This window comes from Lepus europaeus, chromosome 7 (assembly GCF_033115175.1).
Source record: "Lepus europaeus isolate LE1 chromosome 7, mLepTim1.pri, whole genome shotgun sequence".
In the NCBI taxonomy this organism is placed as follows: Eukaryota; Metazoa; Chordata; class Mammalia; order Lagomorpha; family Leporidae; genus Lepus; species Lepus europaeus.
This window is the reverse complement of record NC_084833.1, coordinates 4,882,481-4,894,829: the sequence shown is the minus strand read 5'-3', so window position 1 is coordinate 4,894,829 and position 12,349 is coordinate 4,882,481. Positions and strand designations below refer to the sequence as shown.

The window sequence follows — 12,349 nt, the reverse complement described above, 5'->3', positions numbered from 1 at the left end:
CCCTTGGAACTCCATTGGGTCTCCTACCCCATGGCCTTCACACCCACCCCTGCAGCCACCTGAAAGACCAGTTCCAGGAATTCCCCTCTGCCTGCTGCCCCTACCCCACCCCCAGCCCCATCCCCAGCCCTCCTAAAATATACAAAGGCCTAGCCCCTGGGGGTTCCATCATGGGCACGCGGGCAGTTGGTCACCCACCTCTGCGAGTTTATTTTCTCTGAATACATTCGGTCTGGCTGCAAATTCGTGCACTGCCCCCTCTCTATTCTGCACCTCTTCTCCTAACATTTTGGTGCCTCTTTTCCTAAGGGTGCCACCGCTGTGGCTCCTTGGCCCCGGCCTACGGAAGTCCAAGCGTGGAAGCATTGGTTACCCTGCCAAGCACAAAAGAAAATACAGAGCATGCGCACACTGCCAAGGCTTAAAGAGGAAACAGCACCAGGATCGGTTCAGTGAGGCCTGCAGATTCAGGCCCGGATCTGTGCGAGGAGGAGAGCTGAACCCAAGACGCAGCAGAGGCAGCAGCCAACTTAGCTTAAGGATTTCAGGAATTAGGAATTAGTCATGCAAAAACCACGCTAATGGTGTCTCCCTTTGAAAAAAAAAAAAACTTGTTTTTTATTTATTTGAAAGGTAAAGTGACAGAGAGAGACAGACAGACAGATAAGACAAAGATCTGTCCACTAGTTCACTCTCCAAATGCTTGCAATAGCCAGGTCTGGGCTCGGTAGAAGCCAGAAGTCCAGAACTCTATCCAGGTCTCCCGGGTGGGTGGCAGGGACCTGAGTACTTGAGCCATCACCTGCTGCCTTCCAGGGTGTGCATTTGCAGGAAGGTGGGTGAGAGGTGGAGCAGGGACTCGAACCCAGGCACTCCCATGTGGGATGTGAGCGTCCCAAGCAGCATCTTAACCACTGTGCAAATGTTCTGGTTTCATTTTTTTTTTTAATTGTAAATTAAATTTTTTTTAATTGTAAAAAGAACCTGTCTGGGGCCAGCACTGTGGCACAGCAGGTTAAGCTTTCACCCGAAGCACCAACATCCCATATGGGTGCTGGTTAAAGTCCTGGTTGCTCCACTTCTGATCCAGCTCCCTGTTAATGTGCCTGGGAAAGCAGCAGGAGATGGCAATGTGCTTGGGTCCCTGCACCCACGTGGGAGACCAGAAGAAACTCCTGGTTTTGAACTGGCCTAGATCTGGCCATTGCGGCCTTTGGGGAAGGAGTGGATGAAAGATCTCCTTTCTATCTCTCTTTCTTTCTCTGTAACTCTGCCATTTAAATAAGTAAATGACTCTGTTAAAAAAAAAAAAAAAGAAGAAGAAGAAGAAGAAGAAGAAGATGTCGGATAGGGCTCTGAGGGCAAACTGACCTTATGATGTGATCAGCATGACAAGCAGGCTGATAGCAAAGGGGCAAAAGTCCACCCTGAAGCAGGGCGGGGCCCCTGAGGAGGCAGGAGGGCCTTGGGATGCACCCTATTCCAGGGCATTTCCTCGGCAAAGGAGGGAAAGCTGCAGGGCAGAGCCCTGACAAAGGGTTAAGATCCTATGCAAACAGAATGAGGGGAAGAGGGCAGCAGGTGAACACTGCACCAGGCCAAGCTCCACAGCACAAACCATACCAGGAAGGCAATGCCTGCAACTGCAGGACGTGGAAGGGCGTTTGCAGAACCGAGGTAATGAAAAACACTGGACCCGTGGACAGAACGCAGGGGAGTAGACAGAAGCACCAGAGAAATGGACATGAAACAGAAACAGGCTGGGTGGTGTTTAATCTTGCACTGGTGGGGCCGGCGCTGTGGCACAGGAGGTTAAGCCACCACCTGCAGCGCCGGTATCCCATATGGATGCTGGTTCAAGTCCCAGCTGCTGCACTTCTGATCCAGCTCTCTGCTAGGGCCTGGGATAGCAGTAGAAGATGGCCCAAGTCCTTGGGCCTCTGAACCCACATGGGAGACCTGGGAGAAGTTCCTGGCTCCTGGCTTCAGATTAGCCCAGCTCTGGCCATTGTGGCCATCTGGGGAGTGAACCAGTAGATGGAAGATCTCTCTCTCTCTCTCTCTCTCTCTCTGCCTCTCCATAACTTTGCCTTTCAAATAAATAAATAAATCTCTAAAAATAATAATAATAATAATCTTGCACTGGTTTGTTAAGGTGCCTGTGTCCCATACTGGAGTACCTGGACTGGATTCCTGACTCCAGCTCCCTAAGAAAGTGCCACCTGAGAGGCAGTGGTAATAGCTCAAGCCATTGGGACCTCACCACCCACATGGGAGACCTGAGCTGAGGTCACAGGTCCCAGCTCAGTCCCAGCCAGAGGCCACTGCTGGCATCTGGGGAGTGAACCAGCAAAAAGAGGCATCTCGCTCTTTCTCTGCCTCTCAAATAAATCCATGAAAAAGAAACAGGTATTCTGGAGGGAAGATTCTTTTTGATTTTTAAATATAATTATGACTAAGGTAGAGTTCCACAAAAAAGATGACCTGTGGCTTGGGATATCGTAGCCGTGTAGTTAGGAGCAGGTTACTAGGCGGTGGCCGCCTCGCCTTCCACTTCAGGAGGGACGTGGGAAAGCCAGGTGCTCTTGGAAGGAGAGCCAGTCTGCGGCCTGGTGGGGCCCAGGGGCGACTGACCTGCCCCTGGGCAGCTCAGGGGCTGACGCTGTGGCAGGGGACCTGAGGCCAGGCAGGCAGCAAACGACTTTGAAAGTGGTAAGGCACGCTTTCCGGCGGTGCCGGACTACCCACGCAAACACTCCTCTCGCAAAGGATCTCCATCCCTCTCCAGAAGAGAAGAGGGAACCCAAGCAGCAGCGCCCGGTGTAGAGCCCAAGTTCCTGCTTCGTGGATGTGCAGTGCCCAGGATGCTACAGAATCACAGCTTTTAGCCATGCACAAACGGTAGTTCTGTGTGTTGGCTGCTCCAGTGTCCTCTGCCAGCCTAGGGGAGGAAAAGCTAGGCTTCCAGAGGATGGAAGTTGGGGGGGGGGGGGAAGGAAGGTAGGAGAGAGAGGGAAGGAGAGGGGAGGGGAGGGAGGGAGGGGAAGGGGAGGGGGGGTAAAGCACTACAAGAAGATAATAATCCATATGTACAAAGTAAAAGAGGCAGCCTCTTCAGCATCCAGACAACGGGAATCTAATAGCCTGAAAGGCCGCAGGCTTGGGCCACAGCAGTTAAGTCGCTGCCTTGGAAATCCACATGCCCGTGCCACACCGCCTGGTTCGAGTCCGGCTACTGCATTTCCAATCCAGCTTCCTGCTACTGTGCACCCTGGAAGGCAGCAGGTGCCAGCTCAAGTCCTTGGGTCCCTGCCACCCATATGGGAGGCTTGGACAGAATTCCTGACTCCTGGCTTCAGCCTGTCCCAGCCCTGGCTGTTGTGGGCATCTGGGGAGTGAACCAGCAGATGGAAGATTTATCTTGTCTATCCCTGTCTTCAAATTTAAAATGAAAATACATTTTTAAAATTCAAACATTTTAAGATTTCTTTAAAAAAACAAGAATCAGGCCAGCCTGAAATGAACACCTACCCAGATGGACTTAGCAGCAGCAGGATAACAATGAGGTTTCACACAGTCTACCCAGGAATGCAAAATATGTGAGAATTATTACAGGGGATTTCAGCAACCAAAAGACTAAAACAACAAAATAGTTGGAAACTACACCATGTGAAAGCAGGGATTTGCCATCAGAGACAATGGGAGTCAGAGTGTGTCATTTTCAAAATCCATGAAGAGATGTTCTGACAATTGCCTGTGTGCTAGTCCCGCTCTCTAAGCAACCCTGTCTACACCGCCGCGGGCCAGAATGGGCCTAGCGCAGCAGGACCTGCCTGGTGCAGAAACTTCATGTCCTGCTGTAGATTCACAGAGCTGCCAGACGGGGCAAATCAGTGTCGCCCAAGTTTGGAGGGATGCCCCAGATTTCCAGTCCTAAGCCTGACAGTTCTGAACGTGGCCCAAACCGCCTCCATAGCATCACTGTGGTGCTGGCAGCCTACTCCCCAGCAGACGTGGGAAATCTAAGCAGCTCTCAGTCCCAGATGAAGCTGACTTCCAGAAGGTGTGGCGTGGCGAGAGCGAGCCTGAAGTGACCCATCTACCTCTCCCACCAGCAAGGAAAAGCACCTGTCTCCAGCCTTGTGACCGAGCAGCCGGAAAAACAGGAAAATCCTCCCCGAGCACTGTCATCAGACAGCACCCAGTGCTCTGCACGGCTAAGAAGGGTCGGTCAAGTGCGAGCACCCTGCAAAGCGAGTTTCCCATGACCCAGGAGTGAGACGGGCCAGCAATTCCTCTCCTCATTATACTATGCAGACTCTTGCTCACGGGCACCAGACCCGCGTCCCAGGACGTTCACGGCTCGGTTGGTCCTGAGAATGAGAAACAAGAGTCACTCGTGGGCCTCTTGGCCATGGAGGGGTGAACGCATGGGGGCACGGGAGGAAGCTCCTGAGCGGCAAAACGGACAAGAGCCGTGTGCACCCGCACGGACAACTCACCCTGAGACGCTGGGCCAGTGCAATTCCCTGTCTAAGATACTCCAATACAGGCAAAACTAAACCAGGAATTACTGAGATACTGCTTTATGGGTGGGGGAATGATTTTCACCTGAGTCAGAGCAGCTGTGGGGGTCAGGGGCTTCAAATGAGGAGGGCAGAGAGGGGGCTTAAACTCTCCTAACCTTTTATTCCTTAACCTGGGGGATGGGCACAGAGACATCCACTACATTGTTCGGTTTTGATGTATGAGGACATTTTTAACAGTTTATGGAAAACAGAATTAAAAGACAAAAATCAATATGATTTCTCAACATAAGTTCCACAGAATTTAGACACTTTTGTAAGCAATGATATCGATCATTTGGTCCATCCCAATGAGCTGACAGTCCTGGGGATTTAAGCATGGCAGCGCAGACTGTTTTTACACTATTTTTTAAAAGATATTTATTTATTTGAGTGGTAGCATTACAGAGAGAGGGAGAGACAGAAAGGCCTTCCATCCACTGCTTCACTCCCCAAATGGCCACAACAGCCAAAGCTGGGCTATTCTGCAACCAGGAGCCAGGAGCTTCCCTCAGGTCTCCCATGCAGGTGCAGGGGCCCAAGCATTTGGGCCATCTTCCACTGCCTTCCCAGGTGCATTAGCAGGGAGCTGGATCAGAAGAGGAGCAGCTGGGACACAACCCAGCACCCACACGGCATGCCGGCGCTGCAGGCAGAGGCTTACCCCAAATCACAGCACCAGCCCCTATTTTTATACTATTAATGAAGAAAAATAGATGCCTTTTAGAGATCAGAAAATTAAAAGTCAGAAGGAGCCAAATCAAGACTGTATGATGGAAGCCTAATGATTTCCCACCGAAACTTGCAAAATTGCCCTGCTCAAGAGAGGCGTGAACAGGTTCGTCGTCAGGCTGGGGGGGACCCTGGTGGAGGTTTCCTGCAGTCTCCTCCCAGGCCTGGGCTAGCTCAAAACGCCCTCCTGACAAGCAGACGTTACTGTGCCTTGGCCCGCCGCGAAGCCAACACGCATTCCCAAGAAGTGGCCGCCGTGACCTTTGCTTTAGCCCAGTCTGCTTTTGCTTTGACTGGACCACTGCCACCTGTCGGGAGCCAGTGCTTTGACTGTCTTCAGCTTGCATCCTCATCGTCAAAGAAAAAGCTCCAGGATGTCCATGCCACTTGCTGGAAACTTCCACGGAAGGCTCTGTCCTTGTGTGCGGCTGACCTGATACGACAGCCTGGCTACCCACCAAGCAAGAACTTTGCCAGAGTTGCGTAAGCTGAAGCAACTGTGGCATCGACAGTGCTGGCCATCATTCCTACTGTTAATTGTCCGTCAGTCCTCTTCACTTTGCAGGCCTGAGGAAACCCAGTCTGCAGGCCGTACAAGGCCCCGCCAAGGCAACCACAGACAGGATCGAAATTCAATAAATCTGCAGCAGGCTAACTTTTTTTTTTTTTAAAGATTTATTTTATTTATTTGAAAGACAGAGTTACAGAGAGAGGTAGAGAGAGAGGTCTTCCATCCACTGGTTCACTCTCCAGATGGCTGCAACAACTGGAGTTGAGCTGACCTGAAGCCAGGAGCCAGGAACTTCTTCCGGGTCTCCCACGTGGGTGCAGGGGCCCAAGGACGTGGGCCATCTTCTACTGCTTTCCCAGGCCATAGCAGAGAGCTGGATCGGAATTGGAGTAGCAAGACTAGAACCAGCGCCCATATGGGAAGCCAGCGCTTCAGGCCAGGGCGTTAACCCACTGTGCCACAGCGCCAGCCCCCAGCAGACTAACTTTTGATACTTTTGTATGGCCAGCAAACGATGTTATAAATATCCAAAGGGCCCTTGGCAGAACAAAGGCTCCTCAGACCGGATAGGGCGTGAACAAGATCAGTTTTTCCCTTGCAAGTTGCTGTGGGCGGTCTGCTGCGGCGGCATTCGCGCTCAGCACCGCCTCGACCCTTCTGAAAACGAGCTATGCACGAGCAAACGTGACTCCTCTGGGGCAGCGTCCCCGTAGCCTTTCCATAAGGCAGCGACGACCTCACCGTCGACTGACGTTTGCCCTTCAACTTCAGCAGAGGCCATGTTGCTCTGACGAGGATTTGCTCCAACCTTGTCCTTTCCAATGCCTCACTTGCGATCCTGTGCAGACACGTTGATGCTAGAGGTTTTTTGGTTAATTTTTTTTTTTGGTGTAAAAACCACGTTGAAGCCCATGCAACTTTTCAGAATATGCATTTTCCTCGAACTACTTGAAGACCCCTGTACGTACGCTGGGCTGCGCACTGTGAAGCAGTAGGTTAAGCCACCACCCACAGCCCACATCATGCCAGCTGGGTTCCAGCTACTCTGCCTCCTGCCACTGTGCTGGGAGGCAGCGGGTGCTGGCCCAGGTACTTGCATTCCTGACACCCACAAGAGAGACACAGATGGAGTCCTGGCTTCCGTCTCCAGTCTGGCCCACCCCTGGCTATTGCAGGCATTTAAGGAATGAGCCAGTGGATGGAAGAACTCTCTCTCTCTACCTTTCAAATAAATAAATCTTATCTAAAAAAAAAAGGTCCACAAACAACTATCATGACCTTCATGATGAAAGCAAAAAAAAAAAAGTGTTTTGTAAACATGATATGTTTTTCCATAAACAAGTGGATAAAAGAAAACAAAAAATGTGGAGGGTGGTCCTGTGGCACAGTGGGTGGAGCCAATGCCTGTGACAAATACTGGCACCAGTTCAATTACCGCTGCTCCACTTCCAATCCAGCTCTCTGCTGTGGCCTGGGAAAGCAGCAGAAGATGGCCCCAGTGCACGGGCTCCTTCTGGCCATCTGGAGAGTGAACCAGTGGATGGAAGATCTTTCTTTCTTCCTCTTTCAAATAAATAAATAAATATATTTTTTAAAAAATAAAAGATGTTGGAACAGGGAGAAGGTATAGGAGGAAATCTGATGTAGAAGGAAAAAAGAATAGAACTCTATTTTTATTTTACTAGACAAACCATCTCTCAAAAGATAGACAAGGTAATTTATCCAGAGGTGGCCTCCAGGGAGGGGAAGTGGGCTACTAGGGAGAGAGAACAAAAGGCTTTCATACACTTAAGATATCTGTGCCAGGTCCAAGCATTACTTAGCTGAAATATGAAAAGTTTTTTGTAAAGTTAAACAGTAGCCCTTTGGATCAGCACTTGGTAGCCTGTTATGAGACTCTGTTATGTCCAAGGGCAATGTCCCTGAGGCTGGATTGACTGATCTGGAACAAAAACCTCAAAGAGGCAGTAACTGAAATGCTCTTTTGGGGCCACAGAACTGGTAGGAATGGTGGCCTCTGCCCTTTGCCTCTAGGCTGGCCCCAGAGTTGGAGGATGTCTCTATAAGCTGCGTGCTCTCCCCAGTAGTGGCCAAGCAGCCATCAGAGAAAGGAAAACTGACCCAGGTCTGCACGAGCGACAAAGGAGCCCGGACACGGGACTGGCCACAGAGCTTTTCTCACAAGGTGCACACCACCCCTTATCTTGGGACTTTAGTCTCTGAGTACCTCCTTTTTTGGCAGCAATGCCCTGTCTTTTCTGCTGACCAAACCTCATTCCAAAGTCCTAGCATGGGAACCATGAAAATCAAGAAACAGGAGAAAAACAGACCCAGGGTTACAAGCTCATATTTTGAGTATGCTGGGAGAATCCGTCTCCAAAATGCCTCCCCAGAATACACCTAAAAATGCAACAGAAAACCTAAGCCTCCCAGAGCTAACACCCACGCTGTTTTGCTCCATGTGGATCCCTTTGCTGGCAGGCAGTTCGGCCTCCACCTACGCTGCCCTGGAGGCACAGGGGAAGCCCCGCGATCTAAAGGCCAAGCTCTATGGGAGCCCCAGCCCTTGCCGCCAGCCTCACCCAGACACAGGCGAGATGCTAGTCTCGCAGGAACTGTCAGAGCAGGAGAAAAAGGAGGGCCCCAGGGCATGAGACCTGGAGGAAACCAGCTGGGGCTCCTAGATGCTCCACCAGCCTCTCCACCCTCGGGAACGTCTTCTTCAGCTGCGTGGAAGTTCTCGGGGCTAACTGCCCTGGTCTCCAGCTAACTCGATTTTCTCAGGAAATTCTGAGCTGGGCTTCACTGTCCCCACTAAAGCCCTATACCAGTCTGCCTCTCCTCCTCCTCCTCCCTGGCCAAAGGTCCTGGGGCTGGCTACCTTCAGCTGCACGAAGGGGGTGGCCTTTCCGATGCTGCATTTCCGATGAAGACGGGGTTGCTCACCAGCGCCCTCCGATTCCTCCCCAGTTCACCCATGACAACTCTCCTCCTGGGACACTGAACCTGCTCCTCCCTCCCACTGCCGCCCCTTGCCCACCACACACTTGCATCGCCGGGGAACGTGCGAGCCAGCAACCGCCCTGGCCTGACTCTCCAGTCCCCCTCAGCCTGCCCACTGCTCCCTAGTCACCTCCGGAGGTCCCTGGCCCAAGCATCTCTAATCCCAGCACACCCTTGGGGTTCACAGGATGAAGGCCTTGCCCAACCCTCACCACCAGCACCCACACTTGCCACGGAGCTTCCTGAGCGCAACTCTGTGGGTGCAGCACCCAAGGCAGGCACAAGTCTCTGCCCTTGGGGGTTTCCATGGCCTCTCCCCTGTCCCCGCAAGGCTGGGGCACTGCTCTCTGCCTGGGGACTGGATCTTCTCACTGCTCTGACTGCCACCCCTGGGTGCCTTCCTGACCTCTCCATGACCACATATGGCGACACGTTCAAAGACCAGCTCCCCCAGGAAGCCTGATACGGCCCCTCTCCTTGCAAGTCCTGAGACTTATATGAGAGTACTTCAGAAAGTTTATGGAAAGGTATATTATGAAAAGAGTATGCATGGGGGCCAGCGCCGTGGCTCACTTGGCTAATCCTCCACCTGCGGTGCCGGCATCCCATATGGGCACCGGGTTCTAGTTCTGGTTGCTCCTCTTCCAGTCCAGCTCTCTGCTGTGGCCCGGAAGGGCAGTGGAGGATGGCCCAAGTGCTTGGGCCCTGCACCCGCATGGGAGACCAGGAGGAAGCACCTGGCTCCTGGCTTCGGATCGGCACAGTGCCGGCCATAGTGGTCATTTGGGGGGTGAACCAATGGAAGGAAGACCTTTCTGTCTCTCTCTCTCACTGTCTATAACTCTACCTGTCAAATAAAAAAAAAAAAAAAAAAGATGCATGGATTCCAACTTTTTTTGCACCAAAATAAACATCTTTTTTTAAAAATTCCATTTCCCACCAATTTCTGAAGTGCCTTGTATGGTCTCCACAAGGACTCCCCTGCAGCTATTCCCTGCTGGTTCCGGTAACACGGCCACAGGATGATGCGCGCACCAGCTGCCAGGCACCACACTATGTCACTTTGCACAACGCTCTCCCCAAACACACACCCAGTAGTCCCAAGAGGAAGCTCTTGCTGCTCCCATTTTATAGATAGGGAAACCAAGGCTCAAAGCGACCAAGGAACTTGCCAGAGGTGACAGGGCAGGTGAAGGCCTCAGTCCAAACTCTGCCTGATGCCAGAGCCCACGCTCTAACCACGGCGACTCCACGCGTGTGTCTGCAGGCAGCACTGTGCACCGGACAGATGGCACACACTGCCGCTCCGTGGTGAGCATGCGCATTCCTCTCCCTAGCCGCAGGGTTAGCAACCGCAGCAGGGGCTGTCTGGGTTTGTCTTCTGTTGAGGGAACACTTGTAAACGTCGTTTACAAGGAAAGAGGTTCATCTGGCTCTGAAGGCTGGGAAGTCCAAATTCCTGCAGCTGCACCTGCTGAGGTCCCTCTGGCTGAGGGGGACCCTGCAGAGCCCAGGCACCACAGGGTGAGTCCAGAGCTACGCTGGCTTCTCCAATAGACCCAGCCATTTGACAACCCGTCCATCCAGCCATGGGTTGGTCCACTCACAGTCCAATCACCTTTTATAATACCTCACAACGGGGAGTGAAGTTCACCCTGGGTTCCAGTGGGGACACTCAACCCACAGCAGGCCACACTGTCACATCCTCTGGTAACCTCACGGCAGCCAGGAAAGAGCCACGCACACCGCAGAGGCACAGTAACTGCCCGAGGCAAGAACAGCCTCTCGGAATACTGCGCAGTGATAATGCATGCCTTCCTTAATCCACTCAGTCGGCAGAGAAAACCCAGAACGACATCGTGGAGAACTTATTCTGCCAGATATTGAAACTGTCATTTAAGAATATCAGAAATAGAAAGACATGGCTCAGGTCCACCAGAACACAAACAGTTGTTTGTAACCAGCTGGAGTAGGGTGGTGAGGAGGCAGGAAGGCTGAGCAAACCCGGAAGATCTTACGGAAGCAGCCTTGGGCAAGCGCAGTGGGGAGGTGGACTCCCAGCTGGCCACCAGCCCCGCGGCCGAATGGCTCCTGTACGGAGGCTGCAAACAACCCTCAGGCGGTCACCTGGAGGAGGAGTGGACAGGGGCTCGTGATGGTGTCTCCAGCCCCGCAGGCTGCAGCCCTCTGCGATGCGCATCCTGCTCCCTGGGGAGACGCAGCCAGGCTCGGGATGGCTACTTCCAGCCCGCGGCTCTGCCTCTTCCTAGCAAAGCTGAGTGAGCCACTGAGTGTCTCAGGTCTGTCATCCATGAACAGCGAGACTGCAGCCTTAACCGTGACCTTAACCGTGCCGCTGAGAGCTGCCTGACAAAACAGTAAAACTACGAAGGGTTCCACACACCAAAGGCATACCAGCGACAGCGAAAGCCACGGACGCGAGCAGTCGGCTCCGCTCGTGTCCTGGAGGGCAGTGACTGACAGTGGAGACCTCGATGGCTGATGGGCTGTGGAGAGGCTGCCGTTATTAAGTTAGGATTATTCTATTTTTCTTGAGCTAAATAAGGATTGAATTCCCCTTTGGGGACAAACATTTTTTATTGTAATTCCATTCTGCTAACCCCAAGCACTCAATAAAATTTTGTGAAATTCATGGCAATATTTATTTTTTATAAGCTCTGGAAGCAGGCATTGTGGCATACAATGTTAAGTCACCACTTGGGATGCCTGCATCCCATATAGGAGTGCCTGGGATCAAGTACCACCTCTACTCCCAATGCAGCTTCCTGTACAGGTGCATCCTGGGAGGCAGCAGAAGATACCTCAAGTACAGGGGCCCCTGCCCCCCTCATGGGAGGCCTGGATGGAGTTCCTGGGTCTTGGCTTTGGCCCGGCTGTTGAAGGTAAATAGAACCTCTCTCGCTTAACAGGCTAATCATCCGCCTTGCGGTGCTGGCACACAGGGTTCTAGTCCCGGTTGGGGCGCTGGATTCTGTCCCGGTTGCCCCTCTTCCAGGCCAGCTCTCTGCTATGGCCCAGGAAGGCAGAGGAGGATGGCCCAAGTGCTTGGGCCCTGCACCCACATGGGAGACCAGGAGAAGCACCCGGCTCCTGGCTTCAGATCAGCGAGATGCGCCGGCCGCAGCGGCCATTGGAGGGTGAACCAACGGCAAAAAGGAAGACCTTTCTCTCTGTCTCTCTCTCTCACTATCCACTCTGCCTGTCAAAAAAAAAAAAAAAAAAAAAAAAAGAACCTCTCTCTGTTCTGGCACACTTTTACTGACATGAGAATCTTCTGGATCAGTGGTCACCAGTGTGCAAACCCTACAGTATTTTCCACACTGCCTGATTCAATATCACTGCCGCTGTGGTGACAGACACCGTTTTGGCCAGCGTGACAGAGCGCTCCACTGTCTTCAAAGCTGGGCGGTTGCTGGTGAGGATGACCAGTCTCACCCTGGGGCGTGCTTGTATCTGGCACGTACCTTCCACTTTCCTAGCACGCTGCAGCCTGGAGCTGATCCCCCCCAGCACTTTG

At 52.5% G+C, this 12,349-nt stretch overlaps 1 protein-coding gene across 2 annotated transcripts in view; it reads right to left on the bottom strand.

Annotated features, from left to right (window-relative positions):
* Nucleotides 1-12,349, bottom strand: part of PC (pyruvate carboxylase) — a 101,880-nt gene that overhangs the window by 74,753 nt on the left and 14,778 nt on the right. The window lies entirely within an intron of this gene.